Raw genomic sequence first — 10,288 nt, 5'->3', positions numbered from 1 at the left:
CGGGCCATGGGCAATTCTGTGAGGGGGGCAGGTCGGGTTCTGCCTGACCAGGGCAAAGTAACAGGCCCCGAAGTTGTCCACATCTCACCGTCCGGCACTTGTGACGGTTCAGACAGTCGGGCCGAGAACTGAGGATCCAGGTGGTGTTAAGTCTCTAATCTGCTGACCTTGAGCTGGGGGAGGGGCTGGGGTGTCCAGGTGTGCGCAGCCCAATCCCAGCAGCCCTTAAAAGTGGAGGCGGGAGGGGAGGGGGGGGTTGGAGAGATGGCGGCTGGGGAGGGCTCCGGTGAATGCTGCTGACTTTGAGGATGAAGAAAGCGGGTCAGGAGGCCAGTTGTGAGGTCCCCGGAAGTCTGAAAAGGTAAGAAAATCCATTCTCTCCCAGCGCTTCAAGAGGGTAGCCTGGCCCTGCGGGTTTCAACATTTTGTTTCGAGCCTGGAAGGACCTGTGTTGGCCATCCGCCCTCTAGGACTGGTTGCTGTATTGGTTGCATTACTGTGTTTGTGGCACTGTTATAGGGCAGCCCCAATACAAAACGGGGTGCCGAACATCCTTTCCCCCAACAGCACCTCTGATAAGCAGATGTAGAAATTAACAGATGCCATCTCACTTTGCAAAAGTTTGGAGAAAGGATGCAGCTGAAGTTTGTTCCTGGCCAGGGACCCGAGACCCAGTAGGATCAGAAGTGATTTTAAGAGTTCGCTGAGCACAGTTGATTCTAATTCGGGCGGATCCTTCCTGAGGGGGAACAGGTGTTGCAATGGGCCTCTCCAAGGGTGAATCTAGAGGTGTGAGTACTGCAGCATAGTCTGAACAAAAAAGTTCCATGCTCTGGAAAAAAACTATATGCGACATGTACTGTGTGTAAATGCATTTATAACTTGTGTTTGTGTGTGTACCGTGTGGGGAGGACAAAGTTTTCCTACATTTGAGTTCTTGGCTGAGACCCCTGTAATAAAAGATGAATTAGCAAGAAAATTAACACAAAAGGCTGTTTTCATGAACCTCAAGTATACGAGGCTGATATCCAAGGAAGGTCGGAAAAATGAGTACGTCCCCAAAGTGGGCTAGAATTTAGGCTTAAATCCCACCTTGATAGGCCATGGCGAAGAGGGATGCAGGTCTCTTAAAGGAGAGTAAATGTTTTTTAGGAAACGTGTGTATCATACCTCCCATTTATTTAAAGTTTCTTTCATAGTTAGGTTTTCCACTTTCACTGAATGTCTAAAAGTTTTGGATAATATTCAAGATGGCTGTTTTTTGTATTTTTTTTCTCCATGCAAATATTTCAAGGGTAGAGGGATTCTCGACCCCAGGTGTTTTGTTTTAATGAGTCAAATGAGAAGGCAGCCTCCCGGGACAGTAGCAGAAGTCATACTTGCTCTACCTGAATCGGCCAACACAGCTCCTGAACCGGCTGGATATTTGAGCTTTCCCAAAACATATGGATAATAACAGTAGAGGAAGAGGATGTATCTTTAGTGTTTTTTTTTTTTTTTAAGTTATTTATTTATGCATACAAAAACTGGGATATAGGCCAGAGATGTGGGGAGGTAAGAAGATTCACCAGAGACAGAGTGGGGAACAGAACAGGCAGATCTACTGAAGTACACTGCTGAGGGGAGCAGCCAGTGAGATAGGAGAGGTCTGCTGTGCTGTGTGGGTTGCTCCCTGGCTGCCAGGGATGGAACTCAGCTGCAGAGGCTGCGGATTGCTTCATAGTGCTATGTTTAACATCTTGTGCCGCCAGGGAGGCCCTATTCATAGGTGTGTCCTGAGGCCTACAGAAAAAATACCTAGAGCAATGAGTAAAATATGTAACTGTTGCCAACATTTTTAAGACTCAGATTATAAATCAAGATTTTGACAAGGGGGAGAAGCACTCTTAAATTTCACTGCCTTTATAGTAGGCTTGTGGTTTACTGAATTATGCTTAACAAGTTTTATAATTCAACTTGGAATCAAGTTAACCATTTTTTTTTTTTTTTTTGTAAAGCTGGCCTTATATATGATAGTATTTCTTAACTCTGGGTCATTTGCAATCGTCATACAACTGATATTTCTTAGGGATAGAAATGATTATTGCCCTGTAAGACCAGAAAAAATAATACCCTCAAAATGAGATAAATTTAGGTAGAGACATTCATGATATATATTTTGAGTAAATTACAGTTCTCCAATCATTTTCCCTGTGAACGTGAGTAGAGAGATTATGCTTTTCTTCAACTGACTGGATCCACTGTGAATGCTGTGGTTTCATTAATTCACTATGTAGCAAAACCATTTCCAGAACACAGTGGTCTGTTCTCTTTTGGATGTATTCATATGTTCCAGGAAACTGTTGGAAGGGCCTCTATGTCATCAATGAAGTCCTGAAAATCTCTAGCATACTGATAAGAAGGAATAATGATGGGAAAATCAGCCTGAACTTTAATGATTTGCTTATCTGCCTCTGCCCTCAGCATTTCTTCATAGCTAAATTTATTAATTTCCCCCCCTTACCCAAACTCTAGTTTACCTTGAGACTGAAGGCCAAAGCTTTTGTCTAGTTCTTAGAAACTATAATAAATAGAGGAAGTCTGTAGCCTCAGCCTAACTCCTAGGTGGGTACTGGGATGAAGTCATGATTCCCCACAGCTCAGCAATAATTGTGGGTTTGCTTTTACTCTTGATTCTCTCCAGTGCTCTAAACATTGCTAATATAGAGGTCAGTAATACTAGTCAAGGTCCTCTGGCTTTTCTTCCCTGAGTTGGATCAAATTAATGTATCTCTCATATATTCACTAATCCAACAAATATATATTGAACACTTCTTATTTTCTAGGCGATCTATTTTGCTCCTGGAGAGAGCTTTAGTTTCAACAAATTTTCTGCTTGGAGATCTTAGTTGGGGAAAATGAAATAAACTTAATATAAATTCTAGTGGAGACAAATGCTATGAAAGAAAATAAGCAGAGTTTTGATTATGATGGGAATAGGAGTAGAGATGAAAGATGTTTTGAATCTAGTAATCAGGAAAGACCTAAGAGAGCAAATCTGCATCTGTAGAAAAAGGATATTAGAGGCTAAAGGTCTAGGAATACAAAGCATAAGACAGATATAGATACTCCTGAAATGAGAAAAGGCCAATGTGGCTAGAGCAGATTAAATGAGATGTAGAGAGGTAAAAGTAGGGAGGGACCAAATTATGTAGGCTCCTTATAGGCTCTGATGAAATGTTCAGATTTTATTATAATTGTGATGGCAAGTTATTGAATGGTTTTGAGCCAAGATGTGACTTGATATCACCTGTGTTTTAGAGGATCTTTCTGCATTGTGGACAAAAATCTATAGTAAAATAATTTAAAAGGCAATAGCTATGGTCAAGTTAAAAAGCAGGCTCAATTAGAGTGATAAATGATCAAAATTTTAATATGTTTAGGAAAGGGATAGTACCTTTGAATCCTTGTCTGTTTCTTACTAGACTTTAAATAACTTCAAATTTTCCCAATAGAGTTTATTTGTACCTGAACTTTTTAGTTAGTTATCCTTGCTGGCTGTCAACTTTTCAGTTTCATTAACCTCTGCCTACATATGCCGCCCCCCTCTCTATTTTTCCTAGTGGGAGTGTGGTCTACATTTGTACTTGGACTTTTTGAATGTCCTTGTCAATATCAAACTTGAAACCTCTTTGATCTCAAGCTACTAACTGTTCACTACTTTTCACCTGTGAGGGAGTCTCCTATAGTCCTTACTAACACTGTATTCCCACCAATCCTGAACTTGAACCTGTGAAAGTCATGAAAATCACAGTAAAAATATTAGTGTGTGTGTAAGTGCCATAAAATAATAACCAAATGTAATAAGTATTGTAAGTATTGTTTACCTCTTAATAAGTAAGTATTAATACCTCTTAGTCCTTCCAATTTTCATGATTATCAGAACCATTTTCAGATGCTACCATTTCTCACATGGAACCACCTTACTTTTTTTACTTCATTTTGTCTTGCCTCAAATCATTCTTCATATAGCTACCAAAATGATCTTTTTAAACTGAAGAGCTGATTCTGACAGTTACTGCTTAAAGTACTTTATGGTTTCAGTTTCTATAATCTCATTTCTCCTTCACCCCTCCCATCTCACTACTGTTACGGTGATTGAGCTCTCACACTCTAGCCTGAGTCATGCTTTGTGGTTAGTTTGCCTCTTTACCTCCTTTCCTCAACTTGGTTAAGGCATATGAGTTTATTGGCCATCTTCCCACTCAGCAACTCTTAGCAGCCATGCTTGAGGGACCAGAACATATTCAGGAATTGTTGGGGTACAACAGGCAAGAATAGAATTCCAGTTTTATAGTTCTAGGGGCCAGGTTACATTTCTAGGTCTAAGGGACAAATCTGCAACAAAAGTACTAATCATAGGGCCAAAAAAGAGAGATGAATGCTGGAAAAAGAAGATAAACTCTTTATGAGGTATCTGCAATTGAGTTCAAATCTAATAAATCTCATGTGGAATTTGAAGAAGTGTAAAGAAGGAAATTAATGGTTGTGTGCATAATATCTGTTTTACTGCCTACACCTAGATCCAGATGGCACTCATTGTAGCTCACTAGTGCTAACATTATGTTAATGTTATTAAGATAAAATGTTACCTGATTTTCATTTTAAAATTTGCTTTATTCTGGATGTTCAGAAACCTTTACAGATTTCTAATCATGAACTGTAGGTTACTTTGTTTACTAGTCTATTCAGTTATTCTTATGTATCATGTCATTATGTCATGCAATTTTCAAAATTGTGGTTTTCTACTTTTCTAAAAAGTACCCCGTTCACTTATTGGAAGAAACTGAAGTAGAAACATTCCACATACCTTGGCAACAGATGTTATCTCCTGCTGTATTCCTTGAATCGCTCAGTAAATATGGTGTCCAGGAAGGTGAAATATTTCAGCCAAATTTCCATCCAAGAGCCAGCTGTTTATGCAGTTTTGGGGGAAAAAAAAGATGCCACTCAGTCTCTTTTTTCAGTTACAGTATTCTGTAACATGCTTTATGATGCTACACATATTTGCTTTTCTTTCAGAGCAGTAAATAAAATGCATGCAGTTTCCTCAGCATTTTGTGTTTCTCTATTCTTTGATAAAAAGTAAACATTATTTGGATGGGAATAGAGTAAATCTAGGTAGGCTTGTAGGTTTTGGAAAACTGTAAACCTATGTAATAGCAAGAAAGAGACCATTAAAATAATTGTTCCATTAATTTTTTTCTGCCTTTTAGTCCCCCCCCCCCCCCAAAATGATTCCTTTCGTTCTGACTTTCCAGTTCAGATTGTAACCTGCTCTGGGGAAGAGAAAGGAATGTAAGTGTTGATTACATGTCATTTTGTCCTGAAATGTAGATTCTGTTACTTTGAAGAAACACGTTTTTAATTTTTAAAAGCAAACTGCAGGGAACAGAAATAGAATAATACAGGACCAAGTGACAGCAATCTGTTAAATTTCACTGACTGCTGGTAATACTGGTTTCTTGTGTCACTCTGACTCAAGAGCATTTTAAAATTTAATATAACTATTATAAATGTCTTAAAATACGTCATTTGGGCCACATGACTTGGGAGAGAATGACTTTACAGAATATATGCCAAGGGTAAATATTAGAATTTGCCTACATAGGAAGACAAGTAAATAATCACGAAAAGGGATTCTGTAAGACAAAATATGTAATTTATTTATTAAGTACTTTCATAAATATTAAAGCTGTCTCCTCAATAAAAGCTTAATTATGTTAAAGTTTATATTGACTAAGGGGATACTCTTTAAAGGGGGCAAATTTCAATTATGATGAACTCAATTACTTGTGTAAAAAGACTTTTCCAAGTATGTTACTCTGGCTCACCCCAAAATTCTCTTGTGAGAAAGAGAGCATTCAAGAAGTGCTTAACTTTTGTTAGATTGATGTATAGCTGTCAATTAACCTTCATTTAGCTTTGGTCATAGCAGAAATGCGCTCAGAAAAGGCGTTGTCGGGGGATGTGCATGCCAACCCACTTCCATCCAAGACCCATTGTGGGTTGTTTTTTTTTTTTTTTTTTTTTTTGGTGGGACCCTCGCTGGTGGCCAGGGAATGAGTGGTGCTGCAGAGGCTGCGGTCAGCCTCTCAGCCCAGCGCTCAACCGCTGCGCCAGCAGGGGAGGCCCAAGACCCATTGTGTTTTAATAGAGCTTCATGTACAAAAGTTTTCTCTAGATAGTTCCTTTTGCATCACATGAAAAGAAGGATATTTGACAATTTTTACCTACAAAATAACTTAATGTGGTTCTGAAGGCCCCAGTAAATTCTCTCATTATTCTACAGTGATTTCTGTCTTTTTTTATAGCTTATTTACTGTCATTTATATAAATGTCAGTGAAACACTATAAAAAAGGAGCCTGCTGAACTGGAGAGGATTAGTCCTATAAGGCATATCTGATAATGAAAGCTGAAAAGACACCCTTTTATTTTCTTCTGCAAAACCCATTGTGTTTTAAATATTTGTCATTATTAGAAAAACAATTCAACAATATCTGGTGTAAATAATATCTGATGGGAGAGGACAACAGTAGTTTGAATATTAATTTCTTCTTCTGTATTTTAAGCATAACTATCTTATCCCTAATCCTGTAAATCATACAGCTTTCTAGAAGAGAACATGTTTTTGAGAGAAAATAAGCAAAGCCTGCAGGAATACGTGTCTGTGGTTTCCACTGGCCTTGGCTTAGAAGTTATTTTCATCTCAAATTATGATCAGAATGATTAATTTTCCTAATTTTCTCAAAAAGAAACCCAGAAGGATAAAAAGTCTATTTCCCTTACCAGTCATATATCCAGGAGCAAAGTAAAAATATTTTTTGGATGTCTTTATTAACAAGGTAAGTTTCTCTAAATGGAGTTTCCTCCATTTTTATATTTGATCCCACTTCCACACTTGTCCTCAGTGTAATGCTTCATAAATGAACTCTCTTTTCCTCTCCACACTTTTCTTTTTCAAGTAGTCTTTAGTGCAGGTGTCTGCTACACTGACAATGTTAAACTTTGAGTTTCTTTAGAAAAAAAAAAAATTAGTGCTCACTATTACCTGGGCACAGACCTCGAGTTCATTTCCCAGCTTCCTTGATTATAGATTAGGTTTTTTTGATTTGGTCACCCCAATACACTATGGTGGATTATGCCAGTTACAGAGCCAAATGGTCAAAGCAAGTATTAAATTTTCCATGATCTTACTTTTGTACCATCTTCTGAATGTCCTATAGAAACATGGAACCATAAAGTAGATGAAGGCTTCATTGATCCTTGAATGACTGCTGGTTACACACCCCAGAAAAAAAGTGATAATGACGTACAGTTAAGACAAGGGTTTGGGGAATGTGTACTTGTTGTAGGAGCTAACCTTACTAATGTACTCAATATAGCATCCCTGAGCATTACCTCTTCCAGTCTGTTTTTATTTTTAAAGATTTTTATTTATGTATGTATACAAGAACTGGGGTATAGGCCAGAGGTGCAGGGGATGAGAGGATTTTTGATTTTTAAACATACAGAAAATAAGTGGTGAGTTTAATTTGTTGATTATGGATTATGCCCAATGTAACAGCCGCATTCCAAAACTTACCCACCAAGTTTCCTTTTCCTATGTTCCCTTCATACCATCACTTATTCTTGCTCTCTCTTTAAAAATAACTAGTTTAAAGTTTTAATGGTACTTAAGAATATTAGGTGAGAGTTCATTGGAAGCAGAGTATGAGATGGGAATTTGTTATGTATAATTTATTTAGAAAATGACCTCAGGCCCACAGGAGTGAGAAAGGAAATGTCTGAGCAAGGATGTGGTCTCAACTGTAGGCTTATTTCACTGTCATTGCATGGGAGCCACTCAGAAGTAATATTGTGCATTAGTTTGTCCATCCTTAAAGCAACGGGGCAGTCTTTTGTACATTGTGCCCATGAATCTTTATTGGAAGACAGTTCTCCAAGGATATGACAACATCAAGGTACAAAAGCAACTGGGTGATATATGCCCCAGCAGGCAAAGAGTTCTGGACAGAGTACAGATACCATTCTCTGCATTCCTAAATTCAGAACACCTGTAGTCCATAATGTGCTAAAGACCATCAGTTGAGTGAATTTCTTTAAATCCACAGTTATGCCTTCCCCAGAGTCCTGATGAGCATGCAGCGATTGCTAAGGACAAGATTACCTAGGGGCTCAATAACTAGTGAGCCAGAAAAGCTGTTCTGTAGAAATACAAAGGTTAGTTTTTGTCATATTTGTCAGTGACTTATTTGGGATTATACCCAGTGCTTGGCTTTTCCAGCGTTTTAGTGTAAACATGAAAATGCTGTATATATAATTACAGTAACAAAGTCTATGTAAACTATTTTTTTATGACTTGTTTACTCCTAATTATCATGTAGCTTGCCAGGTGGAGTTATGAGGAATTGGGGGCAGACATCTAGGAGTTTTCCCAACTGAGAAAAATCTTCAAGGACATGGTGTCTTAGATTCTTTGGTCATTTTCTCTTTTGCGCTCTATCACTGCAACAAGAATGAGGCATAATGTGTTATAGAGCAGTGTATGGCATGCTGTGTTATAATAATCACTTGCAGAAACCCTTTATCTGAAGAAAACATTCAATAAATGTGAATTAAACCAAACCTGTTGGATTGGGATCAAAAAAAACCTCTACAATATGACTGTTTTAGATAAATACACATCGCACATTCTTGATTGCATTGATGCATTTAGTGAAAGAAACTTTTCTCCTAATAAGGCATTTTTGCTTGAAAAGCACACAAAGAAGTTTTTTGTTGTTTTTCTTCTGATTTGCTTCCCTCTGGCTATGTTTACACTGACAACTAAAATAGCAGAGTCCCAGTCCTGAGATGCCTGGTTGATGTTAAATGTAGTGTGTCTCTGCCACCCTCGTCTATATGAAGGGGTATCAGTATTTTATTTGAAGCAGTACGTCACTTTAGGTTTTAGCCTATGATTATCTAAATTAGGGTCTATGTTTAGTTGAGACAATAACAGCCCCAACAACCCACAGTTTAGAATAGCCAAGGATAGCTTGAAAAGTCACAGATGAAAGAGATCCGAGTTCCCTCTTTTAAGTACTCTTGCTTTGTTTACCAGCCACGTTTTAGAGGAAAAGAGTATTTCATCTAAAATGGAATGCACAATTATAATTCAGAAGAATATGGAATGAAAGTAAAAGGAACGAGAGGCTGTTGAAGGCAAATAAGAATTCTATTATAAAAATGCATTGTTATAATAACTTGAAAAATACTTAAATCATTAGTTTCCATTCCTAGTAAAGATGATCTTTAATTAAGAAATTAGATTACTTATAAGAACAAAGAATTTCATTTCATGTGACTTTTAAGAAATCTTAGTTTATTTATAGACACTGGGAGGCAGTAAGTGTAGCTTTTCAACCATAGGCACCACGTAGTAAAGGCATCACATTTTACATCTTAGGAAACATTGAAAATAGAACTTCCATGTATTTCTTTACCAAAGATTAAGAATGTCTTAAAAATGAAACAAATATATCTTTTAATATATATCTTGGAAGCTGAACTATTGAGGAAATTGTAGAGAAGCTTGTTGAGAAAGACCATGGGAATATACTATACATTTACAACAAAGAAAAAGGTAAGAAGAATCCTTTATAATTTGAAAGTATTGGAAACATTTCTTATCTCTGCAATCCACTGACTTTGTTTCTTTCTTAAAAATAAAAGCAAATTTGAGAAAATGATATATTAAAATGGAATTTAATGTATGAACACATAGGAGAAATTTTAGGGTTTTGAATATTTTTTTACATCTGTGCTGACTTAAAAAATAAAAAGTTTTGTCTATCCAGAAACATTAGGTTCTGAATCATATCGAGAAGAAATATTTTTAATTGAATATTTATTGCTTAACACACTGCATTGATTTATCTAACATTTTAACTTTAATTGAGAAATATTTCTACAGTGTTTGGTGTGTGTGTTATTAGAGTGCAGAATGTGAGTATATAATTTAGACATTAGGCATCATTTAAGAGCAGAGATCTGACTGGGGTTAGAATTCTAGTTTTAACCTTTCAACCTCTAGTAGCTTTGGGAAAGTTTCTTTGATTTCTGAATCTTTTAAACTCAAAGGTAAGCTTAATGTATTCACCAGGAGTTGTTTGGAAAATCAAATTTGATTAAGTTTCTAAAAGATTCCTAATACTCATCCATACCATAGAGGACTTAGGGTATTTATTGTCAACTTCAAATGAG

At 37.2% G+C, this 10,288-nt stretch overlaps 1 protein-coding gene across 1 annotated transcript in view; it reads left to right on the top strand.

Annotated features, from left to right (window-relative positions):
• Window positions 1–291: 291 nt before the first annotated feature.
• The window catches only part of CD36 (CD36 molecule), a 232,862-nt gene continuing 222,865 nt past the window's right edge, over window positions 292–10,288 (top strand). The window contains exon 1 of the mRNA XM_054692497.1: window positions 292–361. The gene's annotated coding sequence lies outside the window, so the exon portion shown is untranslated. The remainder of the gene's footprint in view (window positions 362–10,288) is intronic.

The sequence above is a fragment of the Talpa occidentalis genome, unplaced genomic scaffold (genome assembly GCF_014898055.3).
Source record: "Talpa occidentalis isolate TD23 unplaced genomic scaffold, MPIMG_talOcc4v2.1, whole genome shotgun sequence".
Classification (NCBI taxonomy): domain Eukaryota; kingdom Metazoa; phylum Chordata; class Mammalia; order Eulipotyphla; family Talpidae; genus Talpa; species Talpa occidentalis.
This window is presented reverse-complemented; position numbering and strand designations above follow the sequence as displayed.